The sequence below is a fragment of the Ruditapes philippinarum genome, unplaced genomic scaffold (genome assembly GCF_026571515.1).
Source record: "Ruditapes philippinarum isolate M1 unplaced genomic scaffold, ASM2657151v2 ctg3644_1_1_1_1, whole genome shotgun sequence".
Classification (NCBI taxonomy): Eukaryota; Metazoa; Mollusca; class Bivalvia; order Venerida; family Veneridae; genus Ruditapes; species Ruditapes philippinarum.
The window spans coordinates 77627-91038 of NW_026862592.1; positions in this window are offsets into that span (position 1 = coordinate 77627).

The window sequence follows — 13412 nt, forward strand, 5'->3', positions numbered from 1 at the left end:
AATTTCAAGAAGGAAATGTTCTAGTTGAAGCGAAAATGGAAAAGTTACCGTCCCTTAAAGAGTACTCATCATTTGCATTAAATCAAAACACATATTTCACGTCGATAATTTGTATAAACTTTTACTGTAAAATATGATAAACAAGACCAACAAGGAAAGGAAGTATGTTTGCGGTGGTTCCCCCGTCATGTAATTTCGTTAACTCGTTATGCATATTGAAAATGTAAGCAACGATTGATAAGAGGCCGGGAAATATATTTGAATATTCGAAACACTACAGAATATTCGAACATTTAAAAACGAATAAGAACATTCGAAAAACAGAAGAAATGTTGTATTTTTTTGTACATTCAAATTTCAATCAAGATCGTAAATTAAACCCTTGACCTTTACTTGTGCCGGTGTTCATATGTTTGTATAACGCGTGACATCGACTGTCGCCAATTAACTGTGAAAAGTTGTGAGTATAGTTTATCAAAAGGGCAACCGTTTCACAGTTTGTAATTAACCTGTTAAAAGTATATAATGTAAAATTTTCCGATTTTAATTATCTTATTTTATTGTTTTCTGTGCTATAATATCTAGGTGGCGTGAGGGATGTTGCACTTATTTATTATCCCTCATGTATAGACTCAATCAAACCGAGTCTGCAATTTTCATGTAATTTTGTTGTGATTAATGCTTCCTGTGGATCACTTTGTTTCCAGATTTTTTTCGATCAATCTATAATTGTCTTCAATTGTGTAAAGAAAAATGAATTTGCACGTATTAATCGGCGCGTTATGAAGGCACGGAAAGTGTCATCCCTAAAGACCAAACTCGTCAAACTTGAAAATATTGCATGCTCGGTTTGATTGACCCTGTTTATGGACTGTAATGTCAAGTGCAAACTACCGTCTACGCCCCCTTGTACCGTCTTTAGCAGAATTCAACATTTTAACATGGAATGGGGAAACTTTGAATTTAGAAACATCCGCAGATGTGTTCAAACGGCGGGAATCATGGAACCTTCAATGTGACACAGAAGTGCCATTCCATGAAAGGCGGCATATTGTCCCCTAGTAATAATCAAAGGGCTGCAAGCTCTGTGATATTTTCTGATATTTGCGATTTTAATCGTACTGTATATCTGTATGTATTTTCCTGTATATCCTGACATCGCTAAAAATAGCATTTTAATTGATTAAAATCATATTCATCCGCGTGCATGTATTGACAATTCTATAAGTCAACGCTACTTTTAAACTTTAAATGCGTTGTAATTTGTTTGATACTTGTAACAAAAAAATATTTCTTCCTTTTACATCGCAAGTTTTAAGCTGTTTTGAGAACTACATTGTATATATATATAAACATGAGGACACAGAATCTAGTATAGCAATGTTTGTTTATCTCATCATATTTATTTACTATCTTTTAGAAATAGTTCGGGCGTTTGGTTTACCAAGAACCAAAAAATGCCCCATCGTATATATTGATAAAAATAAAATTAAAGGTGTATAGAACACGGAGCGTAAACTTGGTAGGTATTGGTAGTTGGATATTCGATTTAATGGATATATAGCAAGATAGATGTGCTCTTCAATATTGATTCATGTTCGTCATGCGAAAAACTGCTGACCAGTTAAACTACTGAAAATTGCTGACCTCTTATTTTTACGGAAGAGCATTAGTGCCAGGTGTATGTTTTTTATTAACTCGAAATTTCGAGTTACTAACTCGAAATTTCGACTTACTAACTCGAAATTTGGAGTTACTTATCTCGAAATTTCGACTTACTTACTCGAAATTTCGAGTTACTAATTCGAAATTTCGACTTACTAACTCGAAATTTGGAGTTACTTATCTCGAAATTTGGAGTTACTAACTCGAAATTTCGACTTACTAACTCGAAATTTCGACTTATTAACTCGAAATTTCACGACTTTCATTGGTTGCCGGTGAAAGCAAGGATTGAATTCAAGATACTTTCTTTCGTGTGTAGCTGTTGCACATTGACAGAGCACCTTTAACATTTATTTAACAGAACAATTTTATAGGGTCAAATTGTCCACACATACTGAACATATCCTTCGCTTTTTTGTGGAGGGGGGGGGGGTTGTAAAATCACACTTTCCACATTTCTGTGTTAACCGGGTGTTTCTTTCCTTAAGCACACATACAACCATCATGTGGAGAAACAACAAGTCCAAAACCCACCCTATTGTAAACTGTGCAATATCATGTGTTAAATAAGTTTTAATTGGCGTGTATACGCCAGTTAGTCTGTCACGTTTCTTTATACTAATAATGTTTTTGTAACATTATTCATTATTTACTAATACTTTGATATTGTGTTGATAAAAGTTGATAAAAGTGATACTTGTTGTTATATATATGTTGGGAATAATATAAAAGCATCCGATTTTACAAGAAATATAGTCAGTCCAACATTTTTGACAAAGGCCTCAGCACGCCCTATTTGGCCACGCCGCGATACTTTCCTCAGATGTCCCACACGTGAAGTATAGGATCGGTTTTTTATAGGGATGAGAAGAATATGATTAGCGAAAAGATATGTTCGAACGGATGGGCTGAAGAACGCCTGAACGTACAAATTAAAGGAAGCCTTGTTTTTTTAGGTCGGGTGTGTATATGCCATTACTAAGTTTAAGTTAAATTTCAATAGTTTTTGTCCAGGCACCCGTTTCTCCATCTCCATCGTTCAAAGGCACTGCCTACTATATCTTATACCATTTAACTAATAACTTTGGCCATTCTTGTAATGTTAATAAGTCGAAATTTCGAGTCACTAAGTCGAAATTTCGAGATAAGTAACTCGAAATTTCGAGTTAGTAAGTCGAAATTTCGAGTTACTAAGTCGAAATTTCTAGTTAGTAAGTCGAACTTTCGAGTTAGTAACTCGAAATTTCGAGATAAGTACCTCGAAATTTCGAGTAAGTAAGTCGAAATTTCGAGTTATTAACTCGAAATTTCGAGTTAATAAAAAACATACACCTGGCACTAATGCTCTTCCGTATATTTTAGATAATTATATAGATAAAATTATGACTGGATGTAAATTTCTAGTACCATCGCACTATCGTATTGTCGCCATTGCATTATCGCACTGTTGGCATCGCATTATCGGCATCACACTATCGCATTATTGCACTGTCGGCATCGCATTGTCGCCATCGCACTGTTGTATTGTCGTCCTTGTTCTATCGCACTGTCTTATTGTTGCCCTCTAGATTATAAAGTATAACTACGATGGCCCTCACGGTATTCCATAGTAATATGCATATGTCACAGTCTGTACGTTGTTACCACTTCATCAACGTTTTCTTCGGAAACACACAAGCATCTGTCGCTGTACGTAGTACAAAGTCGATAGCATCATGCCTATGATCTTATTTTGTAAACAAAATTATGTTCCCAAAAGATGAGGGTTTTTTTATTGAAAAGTCCCGGATTACACTCTCTGTAAGTGTAACAGCATATGAAACATAATACCGGTACTGTTGAACTGTTGCTTGAATGTGAGGAAAATCGATAAATCATACGCATCTTCTAGTGGAAAGCATAACACATGTTTGATTTTTATAACGTTTATTTAATAGTGTTCGTGATAAAAATGCATGTCGAAATGAATTACTTATCTGTAGTAATGTGCGTATACCGTAGCTAATCACCTGTATTTATATATTTGAAGTAAGTATTTTCTTCTACATTAATCCTATCAAATCTAATTAGTTTAAGAATAAGTTCTCAGCTGGATAACAACATTTATATCTGAAACAAATATTAGATATATGACATACTTTTATTGGGATTTCATAAAATAAATTCGGCCAAAGTGCATGTGACTGCACAGATTTTCAAGCGCCTCAGAAACAGAGAACGATGAAATCACGCGTATTATTTTATCACGGAAAAGACCCCAACAGTTTGATAAGCAAACATTAGTTTCACTGACTAGACACTTATATAGGGTTTCTTTCATAATATTCACAGTTTCTGCATAATACTTAATGGTTATTTGATTGTGACATTTTCGTATCGTAGCTAAAACTATGATGATCGACGTAAATGAATAAAACTTTGCCCCGCGGGTGCGCGGGACTAGATTTAAGAAATAAAACGTCGGGGGCGCAGAGCGAAAACACTTTTATTAGCGCCCCGCTAATAACAGAGTTTTCGTTACGCGCCCCCGCCATTTTAACTAATTATTTATCGACTTTTCGCATTGCGGGGTCGCGGGACGAAATAACTCGAATTAGCGGGGGCGCGTGGCAAAGTTTTATTTGTTAAACTTCGCCCGGCGCCCTCGCTAATAAGCGTGTTTTCGTCCCGTGACCGCACCGTTTAATTTCTTAAATCTCGCTCCGCGCCCCCGCGGAACAAAGTTTTATTTATTAAACCTCACTCCGCGCCCTCGCTAATTAACGTGTTTTCGTTCCTCGCCCCGCCATTTTAACTTGTCGACTTTATCGACTTTTCGCTTGTCGGGGTCAGGGAAAGCAAACACTTTTATGAGCGGGGGCGCAGGGCAAAGATTTATTTATTAAACTTCGCCCCGCGCCCTCGCTAATAAGCGTGTTTTTGTCCCGTGACCGCGCCGTTTATTTCTTAAATCTCGCACTGCGCCCCCGCGGAACGAAGTTTTATTTAATTAACTTCACTCCCCGCCCTCAATAATTAGCATGTGTTCGTTCCGCGCCCCCGCCATTTTAACTTGTTAATTTTCGACTTTTCGCTTGGCGGGATCGCGGGACGAAAACACGCGACACCGCCGTTTTATTTCTTTAATCTTGCTTCGCGCCCCCGCGGGACGAAGTTTTATTTTTTAAACTTTGCCCCGCGCCCTCCTTTACTGGCGAGTTTTCGCTCCGCGCCCCCGCCATTTTAACTTGTTAATTTTCGACCTTTCGCTTGGCGGGGTCGCGGGCGAAAACACGAATGGCACAAATCAGCCACCATAAAAAATCGTTGAAATTTGTTTTAGTTCAAATGTCGGATTAATAGGTATGACAATACTCAGATTTTGAATCAAATTGCTTTTAATTTTTACACGACGCTTGTTCTTTTTAGACACTTTGGGGTCTCGTTCTATAAGAAGCGCCGCTGTGGTGTGCGTTTCCAAGGTTTATAACACGAACTGTAACAGTATTAGACGACATAAGAAAAATAGTATTTTACGATTAAATAGTTGAAACATATTGAAATATAATGAAAACAACATGAAATTTATCTGACTGAAAACAAAATCTCTGGAATTTAACAATAATTCTGGATCATTTCGTCTAACCTGAAATGTATTGTTATTAATTAAGCGATTTTTTGAGTGATTTACACAATGTTTTCAATTTTATTCGGTGTTTGGGAAAAATACTCTGCATAAATTTTGGAAACTAAATTTATGATAGATGTACAAATTCAAAAAAAACACCAGGGTAGGAAGTAGCTGGTGTCTTTTAATGTTTGTTTAAATTCTATGATAGCTTGATAGCTGTTATATATAATCAAGGATGCTAAAGTAAAAAGAGTTGCCTCCCTAAATCCTAAATGTGCTTTGGTAGAATGTACATTAAATGAATGTATCCCGACGGTGTCATATTTCTCGATTTGTTTGGTGGACTGGGGGGGTCAATTAGAAAAATAGTATTTTACGATTAGATAGTTGAAACATATTGAAATATAATGAAAACAACATGAAATTTATCTGACTGAAAACAAAATCTCTGGAATTTATGCATCAATTTATTTAAGTGACCTTGTCATTTTTTAGATGGGGGTGTCCGGGGAACTTTTGTCCGTATCCTATTACGAAATAGTGCACAGCGCAAGGGGAGTAATAGCGAGGAAAGAAATAATATTGTTTCTTAACAACAATTCTCACTTAATACATGTAGTAAAGCATATTGAAAATATTAGCAGACAACTTGTAAATCGTGCGTTTTGTAAAAATTGTAAAAATCTTCCTCGCTGTTATACAGCTTTAAAGTTTTGGCGTCTGAAGGGGTCACTAAAATTTGTTGTCGAACCGCTGATATTTATTAAATAAATGCGTACACTGAAATAAAGAAAGAACGCATCTATGTAACTTAAAGGTAAATTGACTAGAATTCAATTGGATAAAATCGCTCCATGTGTTGTATACGTTACAAAGTCCAGGACCGTCAAAAACCGCAAATAGCCGAACAGATTGTCGCGTATTACTACTCTTTGTAGTAGCTATACACACACCGCATGGTGGCCGTGTGTCTTATTTTATCGATAATCGATCATTGTTGCGTTGTGCATTGGTCATATGATTTAAATAATGACAGTGACAGAGACTTATATAGACTCATATTGCATCAATTTATTTAGATTAATAATTACAAAACATCCTCGAACTGTTACGCAAAATCTAAAAAAAATGTAAAATCACATTAATTTTGCTTTAAAATTCATTGGTATTGTGTGTGAACAGTTCTATCAAAAAACGTTTACTATCTATGTTTTTATCATATAAGATCATTTACTCCAGCATTTTGGTGGCCAGTTTTTGCCGGTTAAAAATCGTCGGTTTGATATATATTGTTCGGATAAATATTTTACATAAACGGTGGAGAGCACCGATTCGATGGATTTTAGTTTATAAGGTCATACTAAAAACTACTGTTTGAATTGTCACTGATGAGGCGGTAAATCGAACCTGTAAAAACTTTGAATTATTGAATACGACTTGACCACGGATTTGCTCCTAGACTTACTATATTATTTCAATTTTAGAATAAATGCATGCGAAATCCGCTTAATTATAAACCTTTCAGTATTAGTACTTTTGTAAGATGTTAATCAAGATAAATGCGAACTGATCTACATATCCCATACATTTTAATATTTTGAGTGTTATTTAAAACTTCAGGGCGTGTTGTTTCCCCTATTAATGATGTATCTCTGGCCACTATCATAGAAAAACGGACAGATATATCTAGGAATGCATTCATTTATCTTAATGAATATATGTTGCCTTACAATATGATTTATTTTTCATTAAGATAATTTTATGAATAAATCTACACATAATAATTAAAAATCATGAAAAATACCGATTTTAGTATATTGTCCGAATTATCCCTGTATTTCTGAACTATAGCACAGAACAGCGGACAGATATATTTATGATCGCATTCATTTATTTTAAAGAATGCATGTGTCCCTACAATATGGTATATATTTCTAAAAGATATCTGAACAAATAAAGTCAGACTTGATTATTGAAAATTATGAAATACACCGAATTTATCTGAATTGGCCAACTTTTCTGAAACGTACGTATGTAACTGTCGCTATTATAGCAGACAAACGGACAGAGTTATTTCAGTCTAAATTTCTGATTCTAAAATATACAGTCTTCCCTAAATATAGTTAATATCTTAATGTGGAGAAACATGGTAACTAACGTTCTGCGTAAGAAAAGCACTGTTTTTATATGTCCCTACAATACGGTATATGTTTTATGAAGATATCTTAATAAATAATGGCAAACTTGATATTCAAAAATATGAAATACACCGATTTTATATACATTGTCCTTCTTTTCTGGAGGTGGCTTTTATAGCAGATAAACTGACAGAATTGTATAAAGATGCATGTCTGTACCTTGACATATACATTCGTCTCTACAATATATTGAATAACGTATACATGCTTTTGTATATAACGTCCTGCGTAAGAATAAAACATTATGAAAAGCGCGCGCGCTTTTGCCAATAATTATTAATGTAATTCTGGACACTAACATGGATAAACGGACATATATATCTAATAATACATTTATTTATCTTAAAGTAGACATGTGTTCATACCATATGGTATATGTTTCATAAGGATATCTTAACAAATAAAGTCAAACTTGATAATTGAAAATTATGAAAAAATGGACTTTATTTGAATTGTGCGACACAACTGTAACTTTTATCTAGTATAACAGACAAACGGACAGAGCAATCTATAAATGCATTTATTTATCTTGAAGTATACATTCGCCCCTGCAATATAGTGAATATTTATAGAAATAGTTTACATTAAAAGTAATAAATGAAGCTCGTGAAAAACACAGTTTTCATACGCCGCGTATCAGTTATATATGTGTAGAAACTAATACGGACAAACGAAGAAGAAATAGCTTTGAATGCATTGTAAATATATATTTCTCTACAATATGAGATATCTTCAGAACTGTTGATATGCCTAAAGTTTACAGAGAACACAAGATCTTAGCGATACCCGTGTGTTGTCGGTTATTAGCAGACGATTTTTAGCGTCTTATCGGAGGTGTACGGAATGCCGTTAGGGCCATTGCCTATGAATGTGTTGATCTGAAACGCGATAGTCGATAGGACGATGGTGAAAACGCGAAATCACGAAACTACGATGGTGAAAATTCCGGAATGCCGTTAGGGCCATCGCCTATGAATGGTTTGATCTGAAACGCGATACTCGACAGTACGATGATGAAAACGCGAAATCACGAAACTACGATGGTGAAAACGCGACAGTACGATGGTGAAAACACGATAGTTTATCGCGTTTTCATCATCGTAGTATCGTACTGTCGCGATTTCATTATCGTACTATCGCGTTTTCATCATCGTGCTTTCGCGTTTTTACCATCGTAGTTTCGTGATTTCGCGTTTTCACCATCGTACTATCGACTATCGTGTTTTAGATCAACACATTCATTGGCGATGGCCCTAACGGCATTCTGTAGAGGTGTTTATATTTGATGGTGCTATCAGACGATATTACCTCATGTTTTGTAAAAAATCTTACATGATTTACCAATTAGTGACTGCATATATAAATAACCTATGTAAACAATTTTTAAAAACACAATTTACCACATATCAATCCATATGCTTTATTACTTTACTATTATTTTTTAATTACCAAAACAAACCGATAAACTAACTTACCTTTAATATGTATTAAGTTCCAGGTTTCCATATTTATTCCTGTTGTATAATTATGCACAGCTAAGTCACTGGGTCATTTACCTTCACCTGTCACTCTATCAGCCAATCAAAAAGATAGGCGTAAACCAATTTCAATTGTTATTTCACCAGTCAATGAAATACCCCGCAAGACGTGACACGCTTTCCACGACTTTATCGGTACCATGCAATTCTCCCAACTAAATCTAAACGGGCGAAACTATGTTCAAATAATAGGGGTGGCAACATGGTACTTGTAATTTATTATGTATGAGTTTGGATTCTATTTTCTTTTTTCTGTGTGTTACTTGACTTTTTTGTTAAGAACAAGTAAATGTCACATGATTATGCATGTACATATATATAAACAAAGAATGAATACTGTAAATTTCTTTTTCTCTCGCTTCATACATGAAATTAAACAATTGCATACTGAATCACTGAACATTTGATAACATAATTATTTGTAAATACTTAATGAAATTTGATGTTTGTTCCTATGCTCTGAAATTGTTTTAATAGTGTAGAATAAAGATATGATCACCATCCCCATATCTCACCATCCAGTATAGTTATAGTTAAAATGCTGTAACATATATATTATGTTGTAAACTAATTGTTTATTTGTTCACATGTTATTACAAAATGTATGTTTTGTAATCTGTGTCTATGAAATAAAAGAAATGTTCTGTTCTGTTCTGTTCTGTTCTGATATTTTTACGACACTGATTTTACGTTGCAATGTTGCAAAATATTTTTGATTAAATATAGGTTATGATATGTACCATAATAAGCGAAGTAACGGTAGAATATACTTAAAGTGACTAAGTGTAAAAAAGTTTACATTTTGCCATAATCCAATTCTTTCAATATACTTCGCATGGACAATAAATAAATCACATGATCCACGGAAGTTTGTGTAAAAATCGATCGGAATTTACCTGTAACATTCAATTTTTATAAATAGTGGGACAGGGTTTTTTTTATATATTTTAAATCTGATTGAAAATTTAACTTAATCATTTTCTTATATCAACTGTTTGCCGGTCATCATTCTAACATGTTTTTAAAAATATATTTTCAAATCAGCTCAACTTGATAATGGAAAAATGAACATAATTTCACTTTAATAACAAACGATACCAACAAATTTCAAAGGATGAATGTTTAGCTTCCAACTGAAATTAATAAATACTGGTCAAGATATGCTGTCATTTCTCTTGAAACGATGTAGAATGATTAATCAGTAAATTAAACTATTTGTAATGTATGCTTCAACTGTATGTACGTTATTCTGATGAAGACAACAGTCGAAACTAGTAAAGATTTTAAAAAAATATGTGTTGTTTTGGTGTATTTTAACTGATTTATATTTATTGTACTCAGCTTGAAAGTTAAACTGTCTTGCCACAAAGCGGACTTTGTTCTTTCTACAGTATCAGCGCGTGTAAGGTATTTCAAAGCGTTTAGGTGACTGAAAGCGTCTTTGATGTCAGAGATTTATTTCAGGAAACGATGCAGGAGTTAACGGTTTTTATTAGCAAGCATTTTGGGGCAGATCTAAGATGCTTGCGAATCACCTGACGTAATAAGTACTTAACATATATGTAGATAAAGAATGAGTGTAGGAAAATGTGATTTTCTTTCTTTAGAAAATAATATATCATAAATAATGTAAAAAAACGCATTCTCTCTAACCCGGTAATTTTGATGATGGAGGTGATCTTTATTTTCAAATTTATGTCATATTCTTTGAAACATTTTGTTTCAATACATTTAGTCTAGAAATACGTATCTTTATACATGTTTATATTCTGTATATTAAATGTCATTGATGTACATTGATCAAACTCAAATAAATAACCATGATTCCGATGCAAAATAGATAAACGTTAATTAAATGCATCGAATACTGAAAGATTTCGTTAGTGACGTTTACGAATATCGCATTATATTTAAAATAAAGAAAATATTAAACTGTTTCTGAAATGCAATGAAAATTGCACTTTGAAATATCCGTTATCAGTTCAATTGAGTGTATATTTACATATATTGCATTTGTTTACAAATGTAGAGTGATAATGATTAGGGAAATTGAAAATGTATTAAATTTTGGGAGCAATAGCGAAAATATTTCTTTTGAGATTAGTTCAATGTGCGTTTTCCACTTGGAAAACACGGGACCTGCATTATTTTTGTATGAAATATCAGTCTTTCCATTCGCCATTATTTTATGGAAAATAATATGAAAGATTCAGAAAAACTACACATTAAAGGCACATTATGCGTCAGAAAAAAATATTTTTTTAACTAATTTAGAAAGGGGCAAACATGAACTTTATAACAATAAAATTATGGTTTTAAAAGTATATTAGATGCTCATAACATGAAAAAGTAGCAAAATGTAAACAAAGTAGTTTATAACTTCCATACAAAATACTTGATAATTATAACAGTACTTATTGCCAAACAGCAACAGAAGCAAAAAGATTGTTCAGGTTATTGGCCTAATGGGTAAAACTTTGGGATACTATAAAAGTATACTAAAAATAAAAAGCTTTTGAACAATAAAAAATAAAGCATAACGGAGGCATAATGGGCCTTTAAGAGCCTAAGGGGAAAAGTAATTTGCATTTGTTACAGCAAGATTTTAATATCCTTTAATATCCGGATTACCGGTTGCTCTCATTTGCAACACCCCTTAAAACGAGAATCACTGGACCGTGGATATGCTACCAGTCAGAAAATTTTGGTCGTTTTAGAGGTTGTCCAACTAAATCACGTGATCACGCGCTGCCTTTTCGCGACTGGTCAATTAGTAGATCTTGACCACGCCTATCAGTTAAGAATAACTAGTTGTGTTGATATTTCACTTAATATTGTAATAAGTTTAAGATATTAACAATTCCATGTCTTCTTTATTCATATGCAAAAATTTCGAGTGAAATCGCTTTAAAAATTATTAACGTTTATGAACATAGTCGTGCACGCAATGTAACAAATGAAAAAAAAACTATATATATATATCAAACGGATGTATTTGGCAAAGTAACATGATAGTTAATTATAAATTTAACACTATTTTTCAAACTTCTGGCAATAATAAACAACATATATTTCGTTACAAACGTAAAACCTTTTCATACATCAGGTAAGATAAGATCGTTACTAGGGGATCTAAATATCGCTTATAGATGGGAATCTCATGCAGATATTTCATTCTTCATATAGTAAAAACTTTGCAAGATCTTTATTATATTTTATCTGTACCTAAACAACACTTAACCTAAAAAGTTTGAAATTCACAAAGGAATGATGTTTCTAAATTCACAACATTATTTTAATGACGGTAAATCGAAAATGTTCGATATATTTTCCGGATATCTTGTTAAATCGTGTTATTGCCGACGTATAAGTTAAAAATTAGAAATAAAGATAATTGCCGACGTATAAGTAAAAAAATTAAGAAATAAAGATATAGAAAAGTAAATGCGCATTATAATTATGTTTATACAGTTTTTATTTAAAGCAAATAAACATATCACTAAAAAAGGGAGGTATTTTTGGAAAATTTTTAAATTTCTTTTTTACAATTTACCGGGTTTAAAAAATTTTCGATAAAAAAATTTAAACATTACGGCTTTTATGGAAAAAGGGAAATAACATTTTGGGTGCAAATTCATTCATTCATTCATTCATTCATTCATTCATTCATTCATTCATTCATTCATTCATTCATTCATTCATTCATTCATTCATTCATTTTATCTATTTATCCCATCTCATTCATTCATTCATTCATTCATTTATTTTTATCTATCTATCCAATTCATTCATTCATTCAATCAATCATTCATTTTTATCTTTTTATCCCATCTCATTCATTCATTCATTCATTCATTCATTCATTTTTATCTATCTATCCGATTCATTCATTCATTCATTCATTTTTATTTATTTATTTATTTATTTATTTATTTATTTATTTATTTATTTATTTATTTATTTATTTATTTATTTATTTATTTATTTATTTATTTATTTATTTATTTATTTATTTATTTTTAAAATTTATTCTTAAGATTATAGCTTCAAACTACAAAAAGGTTATATAAAAAAGAAATATAGAAATTAATGCTTCCTTGAGATTCAAAACTTACAACCTTTAGTAGTGGAAGTGAAAATCTTAAATCTTTGTTACTGAGGCATATGTTGTGTTAGTAACTTAAAGTAAAAAGTGTTTTAATTTTAAAGTTAGTAAGTAAATGAGTAAGCTTTATATACATGTGTATACTGATTGTACATTATCATTTCGTTCAAGGGTACTATTTGTATTTAACAGTAGATTTAATTACTTATATTATACCTCATTTGCATATGCTCTTCTATATTTAATATGACGTCATCCGGTCCATAAACCGCATACAGACCGGGGGCGGTCCATAA